The 13,042-nt window shown below is 38.9% G+C and overlaps 1 long non-coding RNA gene across 1 annotated transcript; it reads right to left on the bottom strand.

The window, feature by feature from the left end:
* Window positions 1-549: 549 nt before the first annotated feature.
* On the bottom strand, window positions 550-12,826 carry LOC134516324 (uncharacterized). Its single transcript, XR_010071286.1, has 4 exons — window positions 12,597-12,826; window positions 8,310-8,559; window positions 6,612-6,830; window positions 550-679 (listed from the first exon to the last, which is right to left on the bottom strand). It is a non-coding gene; the product is annotated as an uncharacterized LOC134516324 (long non-coding RNA).
* Window positions 12,827-13,042: the final 216 nt, after the last annotated feature.

Here is a 13,042-nt window from a genome sequence, read left to right as displayed (position 1 = left end):
GTAAGATTTAGTTTAACTGAGTCTTGGTCAGACTCCCTGGAGACCAGAGACATAGCTGAGCTATGAGATATGGTTCTGGATCAAGAGGAGCCCAGTTTGTTAAGACTATAGGCAAGTTATTTTATATCCCAAAAGTGTAAACCATCTTTTACATACCAGAAGGATCTGTGAAGGTGCTCTGAGAGTGCTTTCCTGCCAGACAGAGGTAGCTACTATACTAATTTTAAAATCTTAAAGAATTTAGAAATTGTGTTTGACCCATTTGAAAGCACCAGGAACAGTCAGAGGTTTAGGAAGAGGGAAAAGGACAACGTAATAAATAACACAGGAAAGCGTTGCTGCTGATAATAATATTATAGGGAAGTTGTCAAAGCCGGAGATCATAGGAAAAAATAATAGCTTAAATCAAGAGAGGTGTAAAGAGAGTTGTTAACAGGTTAAGAAGTCGGTACCACAGGTAGAACAGGGAAGGAAACAAAAGCTATCAGCAAATCATGGGTACTAGCTGACAGGTATTTGAGGTTCAAGGAAGCTAATTAACCAACTTACACAACTCCCGCCAATATATTTTGAAGAGTAATTGTAGCTGGAGACCTGGGGTAGGAAGAGGAGGAAAGAGGAGCAACAACTTGGAGTTGGTATGCTGCAATCTTGAATAATTCCGGTTTACTTTGTATCCCTATTAAAAAACAGAACCAGCACTGTGAGTTAAAAATAGGCAAACATCTGGAGAACCGCAAAATCTTAAAACTGAGGAAGTAAAGGTTTAAAAACAAATAGTCATGACAGAGAAACGTGACTGCTTTTTGATGTTACAAATAAAAATGTAATAGCTGGAGGGGACACAGTAGCCAAACTTTAAAGATCTTAAGTAGGCTTACAAAAAAGTCTCTGAGCAAAATCTCACAACATTAGCTCGGTCAGCACTGCCATGTGAAGTGAGATTTCAAACGGACTGCAAACAAAGGATGCTGATAAGCAGCAATGTGTATAAACTCAAGGATCAGTAAGCAAGACATCCCAGAGGAAGTTTTTAGGTATTTTCTTGTTTCACAACTTCCATAAAGATAAGAAGAGCATTAAGAGCACTTTGATTACATTATCGCATGATGCTGACTCTTTTGTAAACACACAAATATATTAAGGTGTAAGGAATCTATCAGTGCGAGCAAAGCGATTATTCTCTTGTTCCAGCAAAAGTATGTCAGACAACTGTGCGAAACAGGGGCACAGCCAGGATCGGAGTGTGTTGTATTCACCCTCCCGTCTGGAAAGGAGCAAGGAACCCATGTAACTGTGAGCCAAGCTACTCATGCAGTGGAACCCCCCTTCTGGAGGCACTCCAAAAGGCATCCTGTGGTACACCGGATAGTTTTGTTCACGGTCACTGAGCCGTGCTGACAGGCACGAGGGAGAGCAGACAGCATCGCGTCCTTGGGGACACGGTGACTGTTCTCAGAGATCTCTGTGGCTTTTCAACTACTTCGCATGCCTTGTAACCTGCAGAATTTCCATCTTCAAAGGGGAACTGATACTGTGTCTTACGAGCGCTGATTCAGCACAAGTAAAACATCGAACAAAGGAATAGCGAGGAAGGAAGAAACAAGGACAAACAAACTTAATGTTCTTTGAAAAGGGAAATGAAACGAAGACAGGTTCTCCATTCCAAAGTGCCAATGGACATGAATAATTTCATGTGTAAGTTCAAAGTTTGTCACAGCTGATCACGGTATTTAAAACATTCAGACGTGCTTTTGTTGGGTTGTGCCCATCCATGTCTCTAGGAGAAAAATGCACCATACATTCAAGGTTATGTGTTGATATAGACATCATAATGATGAAACAGAGACACGTATAAAGGTAAGAAGTTAAAGCTATAACTTGCCCAAAGATTACCTAGAAGACTCTATCTACCAGCTTTGCTTTGCTCATTAGCTGAATACATGTCAAGAATGATTAATGAGCAATTGATTATAGCTTGCTGTTGACCTCGGAATAAAGATTGAGGGGCAAATCCTAAGTTAGATCCAGAGGTACAAAAAACCTGCAACCGCGATTTAGTGCAGAAGGACATACAATGTACAAATGGAATACTTAACGAGGAGGTGACAGCAACAGGATTTGGGGTCACCTTTTTCTGTACATGGTTGGTTTAGGCATAAGGCAGATAACGCACCTTCGCCTCAGAAAGGACAACTTATGAGCTGAGTTACCACTACCTCTTACTATTCTGTTCAAATTTCCAATTATTCAAAAAAACCTAAATCTGGCTTTGTCTGAAGAGAGTAAAATGAGAAGGAAACTGCTTGTCAATACTTCAGAAAAAGCAAAAAGGCAGCACAAAAAAAGCTAGCGATGTAAATGGTTCTCTCCATATACATACTTACTGCTAGGAAGGAACCCTATTGCCAATAATTCGTAACTTTTTGTCTGGCATAGTTTTCAAGTTTCAAAAGCCAATGACACATGAAATACAGTACAGTGTCCAATACAGCTGGACAAAGCTGTAGAAGCCATACCATGGAGACAAAATCCATACTGGCAGGGTGATAAACTAGAATATGCAAACTTTTTCCTCTTTGCTAATTCCAATGTTTTTGATAGAGACACTTTGAGATTCCCTAGGTGATTATTCTGTACGATGCCAGGAAATTAAACAACAATCTCCATTCAAGAGCAGGTTCCACTGCTGAAGTAATCAGACAGACCTCACCCAAATCCATGAAGTAATTTTATTTCCAGCAACAAAGGATCCAACTCTATTTCTTGACTACTACTCCTCCTCCTCCATATTCTTTTGTGCTCTTTACACTATGTTTTCTCAATATTGGTAAAGAAATTATTTTATCTTCTTCCACCCATTGGATTGATTCAATTTGCCAAAACAATACGCAGTCACAATTTTCTGGTGACATGGAAATGCATCTTGAAATTAAATACATCCTGCAGCAGCAAAATGCTTCCCTGCCAAATTATATCTACAGCTCTAATTTTAGAGATCAGTGTCATTCTCACTCCAATTGGCCTAGCAAAGCTAAAAAAAAAAAAAGAATTCGGTATTTTTATCATATGTTATTCTACTACAGGACACAGTGGTTTTCAAAAAGATGTTTTTCTTCACCAGACAGAAACAGCACAGAGTCAGGTATTGACAACTGGGAGAACGTGATCTGATGGCACCGTTCAGCGAGTGAGTCAGTGCATCTACTCAGGCGTGAAAACGAAAGGAACTGTGTTTTAATGCGGGATGTACTGTCACAGGATTATCAAAGGCAATACAAGCGGGTAACAATGTACGGCTACATTAAAGCCCTTAGCGCTCGACTTTCTCGGTGCTGTGCATTGTGAGCAGACGCAGAACATACGGAACCTTTGGAGCGCCGGCGGTGCGTGGCATGAGCTGCAGTACAAGCCTCCAGGAACGCAAACCTCTTGTGGCAAAACCGCAACAGTTCTGGCCCTGTGAAATTAGAGTCTAACTGCAAAGTTGAAAGTCCACCTCGCACTAAGATTCAAGCCTTTCTGCTGCTGAACGTCTTGTGATGTTGGGGTTTTCACAGAACCATAGAATGGTTCGGGTTGGAAGGGACATTAAAGGTCATCCAGTTCCAACCATGGCAGGGACACCTCCCACCAGACCAGGCTGCTCAAAGCCCTGTCCAGCCCGGCCTTGAACCCCTCCAGGGATGGGGCATTGACAACTTCCCTGGGCAGCCTGTTCCAGTGCCTCACCACCCTCAGGGTAAAGAATTTCTTCCTGATACACAATCTAAATCTACCCTCACTTTTCACTCAAGGACCCTTTTAATGAGGGGGATTTTTCATGATAGTAAGAAACATCAGCCTTCGGTCCCCATGTCTTTTAATCTGAAATTAATCAAATGCCATAACGATTTATATTGTATTAAAGGTATACTTTTCAAACTGTACTGAGAGGAACATGCCAAGCAATGAATTCTATAAAATATAGAAGAATTTCAAGCATCCAACGAAATAAGCTGCTACGTTTTATAAGCGGGGAGGGTGCTCAGGCACAGATGGCTACTTTTTTAAAAAAAAATGCCTTTAAAAATCGATTTTCTCTTGAAGTCCCACAATAATAAACAAATACAGTTCTCTAACTATTAACTATACTAGACTACCAGAGATTATTCCATAATAAACTACTGCTCTTTTTGCCAACTATGAGTTCCTGCTGTTAAACTATGTAAGTAGGCTGAAGAACAGAACTCTTGTAAATGTCTGCTGCATCCTCTGCTATTTTGAAAGAAGATAATCAACTGGTGAAATGGGAGAGGGGAAGAGAGAAACAAAGAGAGAGAGGGAAGGAGAGATGGGCCCGAATGCCAATATTCCTCTGGTTTTTGTTTCTCTTTTCCCTGCATTTTTAAGGTCTTTCTTTAAAACCAGGTTTTATCGGGCAGGATTAAGTAGTAATTCCCCATATAATTTTACCTGAAAAAACTTTTTTCTTTTCTTTTTTTTTTTTTTTTTTTAAATAAAACAAACAGGACAGAAAAAACCTAAACCAATTGTTCAGACATAATGGTCTGACAAATGGAAGTTGCAGGTTCAAGTGGCACTGTCTCTTTGTGGTTTTTATCCTGAGTCTCACAATACCCATTTGCAATACACCCATTACGGAAACACCCTGAATGGTGTTTCAAAAGGAGTATTTAACAGTCGGTTTTCAGCGCAGGTTTCCAGCTCTCAGAGTTGCTGAGATATACTCGAGAACGTGGCCAAAGTTCCTAGAAAGAGAAATGTAGGAAAATAACAATAACTTCAAATTAAATCGTTTGGCCTGGAAATTTAGAATCCTTGAATCTGAGACTGAGTGATTGACTGATTGACTGAGATTAGCAGTTCTGAAGGATAGGCTCTACATCTAAAAACTGTGTATTTCCCATAGGATCTAAGGCACCGCAAGCACACGGCGATGTCTTCTGGGCCGCTGTTTTACTCTAATGGCAGCTGGCACGAGGAACGGAAATTGCTATTTCCAGAAAAGGACTGGAACTCGCTTAAAGGAGGCAGGCTCTGAGGGGCTTGCAGGAAGGAGATCACAAAATGAAGACACTTTGCAGCTGCTAAAGACCAGCCAAGAAGTCTGACGGCATAAGAGAGACAAGCCACTATGCCCTGGATATTTTTGGGTATATCTAAATAGCACAACACAGTCAGGTTGCTCTTTCTGCTGTCTCCAAGCTCCAGACTTGAAAGAAGTTGCTTGCACGCCATATAAACACTTACAGGGATGCTGAAGTGAAAAGGAAATCTTAAAGTGCAGAAAGGAAAAAAAAATAAATCAGCCTTCTGAAGTGTTTCAGATTCAACATTCATGTGTTGACAAAGAGTTAGTTATTCATAATTTAGAAGTAATACTGTAAGCATTGTGTATTATTTAACTGCAACAAAAGGGAAATGATAAAGATATTTCTTTTTTTGCCTGGCATATTCTGGGGGAGGAGGGCAGAGTTGCTATGTACTTGAATTGTACAATATTTACTGAATTTAAATTACATTTTGTACACACTATAAAGATCCTTGTACACAAACAGTACTGTTATCAACTGGGAACTGTAAATGACATAACAATTTAGCTGTATTAATTTATTTTGTATATTTTCAGAGTGAATTAATTTTAAGATGTGTCTGTTTTATTAAACATCGAATGATTGGTCTGTAAGTGTTTAGTTTGAAACATTATTGATTTGCAGTATGTATGTTTCAAGTTTAGTGTTTGGCTACATTCCCTTTCCTTTCTGTCATTATCTGCTGATTAGTTTATCTATAATTGAAGTCAATAAAATCTCTTTAATGTACTGTGCTGCTGTGTATCATTAAGAAATGGTTGTAATCACGGAACTACTTCAGCGCTCGGGAACCAAAAGAACACGTAGAGGATGCCCTGGTACTCTCTTTATTACTTCACAAGCACTTTTAAACACACAAAATATAAATTAGTAGCACAATTTTATTTCAAATTATAATCACTAGGTGTACTGCCACCCCATTACCTTAAAATCTTTTTAGTTGCCCAATCAGTATGTAGTCATCAACCAGAATAAACTGGTCATCCTTAAGCAACAATCGCACATATTATTGTGGGGAGATCCTTGCTCAGATAAAAGAGAGCAAAGGGTCGCGTGGTTCCCGTGCCAGCTTCAGCCTCCAGAGAGTCTGGCTTACATGGTTTTTTACCATGGAACTCTGTGTGGCAGCGTAATGTCAGAGAGGCCTCCAAAACACCAAGTATCCAAAACTCCAGAATACCGAGCATCTCAAAAACTATTCAATAAAGTAAAAAGTAAACCACATGCTAAGGCACTTTGATCAATCTAGGTCTTAGTTTCTCCACCTCAGATCTGTATAGGCCTAGAAGAAGTATTGTGAATGAAGTTCTCCACATCACATACTTCAGCTTTATTTACCAGGCCTTGGAAAGGCTAAGACTCCAGGGATATGACTTAAAATAGCCAGCTGATCAGAGGGAGTGTTCAACAAGCCAAGTACAAGAAATGGAGCAGTCAAGGGCAAGTATAGTTATCCTCTGCTTTGCACTCGCTAGACCACATCTGGAGTATTGCGTCCAGTTTTGTGCCACTCACCACAACAAAAGCAGGGGTTCAGGTGAAGGCTGCCAGGATGATTGCAGCTTGATCTTTTGCCTTGCAAGGAGAAGCAGAGGGACCAGGGCTTGTTGAGTCTGGAGGAGAGATGGCTTCAGGGGGACCTAACAACAGCCCCTCTAGAATCATCCAACTGAGAAGATGGAGCCATGCTCTTGAAAGCACTGAGTGGGAGGAGGACAAGACAACAGTCATCAACTGGAAAAAGAGAAGATCAGACTGGTCATAAGGAAAAACTTTTCAGCCCAAGTACAGTCAGGCAGTGGGCAGTTCACCCAGGGAGATTGTGCAGTCTCCATCCTCAAAGGTTTTTAATACCCAACTGGGTACTGCCCTGGGAAACGTGGCCTGATCCTCCAGCAAGAATTATTCTCTGATTCTGTGATGTATTTTAATACTGTGACTTTTTTTAAAAAGGAGACAGTATCAACCACAATCAAAGTTTAAATTTGAGGATGCCCACACAGATGGATAGAGAGAAATGTGTGTTTACTCTTCTATTACTGTGAGGCCTCCTCTCAGCAGAGCAGACTGGGAAGAGTACGTACAGGACTCAGGCAGGTTCACGTTTGGCCAACAGGGATCGCTAAAAAGGATCTTTCATTCTTCTGCGTTCTTCCGTGTCATAGAATCATAGAATGGTTTGGGCTGGAGGAGACCTTCACACATTTAGTTAGACTTTCTTTAAAACTGCTGTTGAACTGAAAATGATGAGTACAAAAGATTGCATTTAAGCATTCCATAACTCACAAGAGCGGCAAGTGTCTTTTAAATCTTTACCTATGAAATTGTTCAATTTATGCACCTGTATAAATACATTGTCACAGGCTATACATTAAATATAAGACCAATCAAGTGGAAAACTGATCTGTCAGTACGATGTGATTTACTGACAGGGTATTTTCTTTCGCAGTAAAAACTACAAACAGAGGATGTATTCTAAAATACAGTCTGGTTTTGGTACCTGACCAATTACCGATTAGCTTAACTGTTACTGAGCGATGCTGCCATGCAAACTCTGAAAATAAAAAGCTATTTTATTTTCTACAAAAATGCTACATCAATAGATTTTAAAAGACCCACTTATGTCTCTTAAATGTTTATAATTGCCCAGATCTTCAGAGGAAATCAGTAACATTTATTACCATGTATACTATTTATAAAACATTAATACATGTTTCTGTTGTTGAATCTATGTGGTACCCTACTACTTTCCACAAGGAAATATTAACAAAATACTTAATAGGCCTGTTAAGAAACAGAATCCCGTTATTTTAGACTATCTATTCATTCTCATTCAGAATGAAAATTTGAAACGTCCCTGAAACTAAAATGTAAGAAATTACTAAACGGAGGACTATAAAATTGGTTCCTTTTCTAATATGACATATTATTCAACACAGAAGTAAAATTTCGTAATACTCATACCGTAATATACCACTGGAAATGAAATTAGTCTCAAGGGTAAAATTAAATAAATTAGCTCATTTTCATCTTTAAATTACAAATTTGAAACAACTAATCTCAACTCGTAAAACTTTGCTGTACAAAATATTATAACCTCTTGCATTCTTATGTCCTCCACATAAGCATACAAGCTGCTGTGAATGCTGCAATCATTTATAACTACTTCAGTGTATTTTCTGCACATAGATACCGAAAGGAATAAATTCATACCAGAAAGTTGCTTGCAGGTTTGGTACTGGTTCAGGGGAGTTGTTCCAGCCAAATATTTTCCTTTCCAATGATATGAATATCACAGGGATTCCTTGACCAAATATTTTAAAAACCCAACAGAAGTAAATGAACTGTTCAAAACAGATTTACAGCTCAGTCGCATTTTGTTTCTGTAATATCTGTAGCATGTGCTTCTATATGATGAAGTCTGGATTCTCATTACAAAATTTTGCTAGCAGAGCTGTTTGATCTGAGGAAAAAAAAAGACAAATCTTATTGGACCACCATCATCATCTTTTCACGAACCTATGCGAAGAGAGGAACATTTCTGTCAGTTTGTCACTCTAAGAGATATTGTAACTATGCTAACATAATTATTTCAATTTAAATACATTTTGGCTGTAAAAGCTCCTTTCTGTGGCCATAGATCAGAGACTCTCTAAAAATTATGGATAAAATAACCAAAGCTAAAAGTTAATAGAATGGGTTGCAATTGTCTAATATGAATACACCTAGGAAAATTCTTCTTTGTTGCTGCCTGTTCTTTAGTTCCAGTAGGTCTTCAACTAGCAGAGTCAACGTTTCAGCCTGCCTCCATCACAGCTATTTTTGCACAAAAATATTTGCTCTTAAGTATCCTGTACTATCCAATAAATGAGAATTGTTGCTTCTGTTCTGCTTCCTTTTAGCAGACAGAAAACAAGAAAACATGAACTAGTTAACTTGTCATCTAGTGTGTAGTTCCCTGAATCTTCCTTTTTGCCTTTTATGTAAATGGCAATGATATTTTCCAGTCACTCTTCCTCTTATGTGGAATTTTCCCTGACCTCCATATCATTCCCAAATGAGTGGCTTTGCAGTGACAACATCCAATCCTATTAGCACCCTTGGAAGCATCCTGTCAGGTCCCAACAGCATGTATCTATAGACATCGTTGTATTCTGTACAAATGGTCCCTAACTTGACCCTCTTCTATCAGTGGTTCACTGGGTGGTTCATCATTGCTTCTTGGCATAGATATAGGCCACATTCTGCAGCAGAATGCCCACACTTCTTCCTGCCTGGGGGATTGTACCAGTCTCATTCTTCAAGAGATGTACAATCTGAATACGTCCTAGCTCTCAAAGCTTCTTCCTTATTTGTAAGCAATTGGTTCAGTAGAACACTACTCCTAGTTGGCATACCCAGTAGTTGCATTAGGACTCACAATACACTTCAAAAATCTCCCAGATTGCTTGTGCACCGTTGTGTTGCTTTATGAAGTCCCCCATGAGAATCAGGACCTGCAGACCTGAGGATTTTTCCATATTGTCACTAATCACTACGTAGCTCTGAAGAGTTAGTTCGAATTTCCATCCTGACCAAAAATAAATATTTTCGAGCAAGACTATATGGGAACGCCTAGTAGTGCTGAGCTGTGCTTAGCACCAGCACAATACCAAATCCATAAAATATAAAGCCCATCTCAAGAGCGGAGGAAGATAAACCAGGCACATCCTCTATTCCTTTCTCCCTACCTCAGAAGTGGGATGGATACACAGAGGAGCTACCTACGCTTTCACTGTACAAGTACTGAGACTATTTGAAGACTGCATTTCCTTGAGCACGATCCTTTTTAAATCTACCCTCAACAGTATGAAAACCTAATCCTCAATAAAGATCCTGAAGTTTGTGTTTAACACAGAAAGAAACGTGTGAGAGCAACAATTGGAATAATCTGTCCTTTTTTAAGCAATACTGTGGTATTACCTGATGCTACGTGACCTAAAGGGTAAGAAAATCTGGGACAAGTTTCCAGGGAGACTTATAGTTGGATTTTTAATTATGAGTCTGGCTTTAATTTCAATTGAAGTAATAGCAACATACCTGCTGTAAACATCTCTACTACCAACAGTGACATTTACAATTTCCTATTCTTTAGAGTAAGAATACTAGTTTTAACTTCTAATGACTAGAATCACTCTTAGTTTGGGAAAGCCAGAGATCATTCTTGCCAAAAAAATTAAAAAAAAAAAAAAAAAAAAATCAAAAAATCTGGGTATTTTCCCAGAAAGTTTAAGATTAAACGGTTTGAGTCTTTTGTTCAATTTTTCCCAAATAGAATATTTTATTCCAGTTGCCTTTTACCTTCTTTTTTTTTCTCCTTCACCCCCTTCTTTGTATAATTGAATCTCCAATTCGGCAGTATTCCCATATCATTTTCTCCAGTCAAATAATATCCCTTCTAAGCCATCTAGTTTCTGCTTGCAAATCTCCCGAGTAATGCATAATAGGAGATTACACCACCTCTCAAAGCCAACTTACAGGCTTACCAAAATATTGCTGGAAAAACTTAGCATTCTTGTTTTTATATGTTTCCCAACAGAGGGCCAATTAGTTTTGGAAGCCTTCAGGATCTCATAATATGGACAGGAGATTTTTATGATTTATTTATAGATGCAGAAGGTTTCAATTAGTCGGGAAGGGTGAAAGAGTCACATTTGAGGATGTGGTGGTTTCTGTTCTAGTTGCAGGCCTAAAATTATATGATGAATCACCAGAGTAGAAAACTCACTATTTTCCTTTCTTGTCAGACCTGTAGTCTTCTATGATGGAAGATATTGTACTAAAAGAGCATGCCAATGTCACTGCTTATTTTCCACATATAAAACAAGAAAGCCACGTCCTATTCATTTGACTGACACAAGTTCTAGAAGATACTTCAATGCTATAAAGCCCTTGGATTTCCCATTTTTCTGCTGTTTTTTATGCCTCTAGATACTTCAAACCAGAATTCTAAGTATTTTATAGTCTAGCAGTGGCTCTCACTCCACCTCAGGGGTGTTAACATTTGTTGCAGAACAAGTCAACCATTGCAGAATACAAAGCAGTGATTTGAATTCCTTCTCCTGTTGCCACCATCACCAGTTTCTGGAATATCTTGATACTTCTGCCCCATGAGTTTTTTCCAGCTGCTTCTTCAGATCTAAAAACTATTGCAAAGGCATTTTCAAATGCTGTAGAACTTCTGGAGGAACTGAGCTTGTAACGTAGGAGCTGCAGCAAAACACAAAGCAGCATTAAGAAGGTAGGTGGCATGTTACGTCCGAGTAGAAAGCAGCAGTATTAGTAATACCGTAGCGCAAACCGATATTATCAAGTTAGTAATATATTGTCCAGTCAGCTAAGGCATACTGTGACGGAGTATCATAGGTTAAAGCCTACCCAAAAGCACAGCTCATTTAAGTGAGTGCTTAACTACACTGCCCGGCTCTAACTGCTTACACAACTGAAACGCAAAGCATAATGATTCACTTAAGTTGAAGTAGTTGCTGAGATTAAATCTGTAGTTAAATAGCAGCTTTTGTAGTTTGACTATTGAAAGCGTAATCAGAAATGCGAGATGCACAGAAAACATGGAAATGGTACAAGTACAGAATTTATCAGATCAAACATAAAACAAACGCTGCAAAGTAGACCTTCCTAAATGGAACGGAATCATTGGAAGCAATTATTAAGGTACCTGTACATGTATAAAATGGGCTGGGGAATGAGATCACTGGGATTTGAGCAACAGACCTAGATAGCGGATGGCAGCTGAACGTGTAATTCACTTAGATTTCACTGTAGCTAATTATAGCTGTAAGAAAATACCAGGAAAATTGTTTTGTTATCCACAACCTGAAAATTACAGTCTAGATGAAACAAACGCTTTGAAGACAATGGCTTTTATAAAGGAAGTTATTATAACTTTAAGGAAGCAGATTGCTTACACAGCAGGATACAAACTACAGCAATTCAAAAAAAATGGCTTTTGGCTTATGCAGTAATTCTGCCAAGCTGATGATTTGTGAGGAAACATGGCATACCTCCTGCAGTTTGTCTGCTATACTGGTATGATTTACTTGCAAAACCTACGTAATACGGCATCTACTATATTCCTGAATGGATAACACATCGACATAGAATTTGAGGAAGAAAAATCAACTGCAACGTCCCTACTTCTGTTTCCTGCGTAAAAGTAAGTTTAGCAAAATATGTTAACATCAAAATCACCAAAAGGCAATGAAGCACACAGATTTCGGTGTCTTAGATCTCATCTGCCAGTTCCGGGAAACCTGCATCTCTGATCTTTTCATTACTACCACCTGGGAATACAATAATATCAGCGTTTTTAGCCGCTATGGTGATCATTCAATTTTAAGGTACTTGTGGAGCTTTAAGTGCATTTTTTTTTCCTCCATGGCTACTATGAGAGGTAACAACAGCAGTAACAACAAAGAGGAAGAAAGAAAACATTAATCTTACCCCTGTGTGTGTTCCAACACTAGTCTCTCATTCACTCCTCAGCTTCTGAGAAGTCTTTTTGAGCAAGTCGTTTTGATCTCCTTAAGTACACCGAGAAATCGTGGCGAGGCATTTAAAAATACTGCTCTGGAATCTCCTCTTTCTTTTCTTTTAAAGCTGTAAATGCCTTTAGCTTGAATGATTTATTGTTCTGCATTCCTGAGCAAGCTAGAAGGGTTTTGAAGGAAGTCCTGGATTATTTCTGCACCTGAAAGTTCTGCGGCTTGATGAGGCCCAGTCAACTCTTGCAAGGGGGCATTTGGGGGAGGAGACTTAGTTAGTCAGGTAAAAAAAAAAAAAATCACTTTGATGAGTAAACATCAAAAAGCACGTGTGTAGGTTGTAGAACCTGTGATTGGAAGGTTCCATTTTGGAGTTTGTTGGGGGGGGGATGGTTTTTTGGAATT

The sequence above is a fragment of the Chroicocephalus ridibundus genome, chromosome 5 (assembly GCF_963924245.1).
Source record: "Chroicocephalus ridibundus chromosome 5, bChrRid1.1, whole genome shotgun sequence".
NCBI lineage: Eukaryota > Metazoa > Chordata > Aves > Charadriiformes > Laridae > Chroicocephalus > Chroicocephalus ridibundus.
The sequence above is the reverse complement of the archived record's forward strand: the minus strand, read 5'-3'. Positions and strand labels throughout refer to the sequence as shown.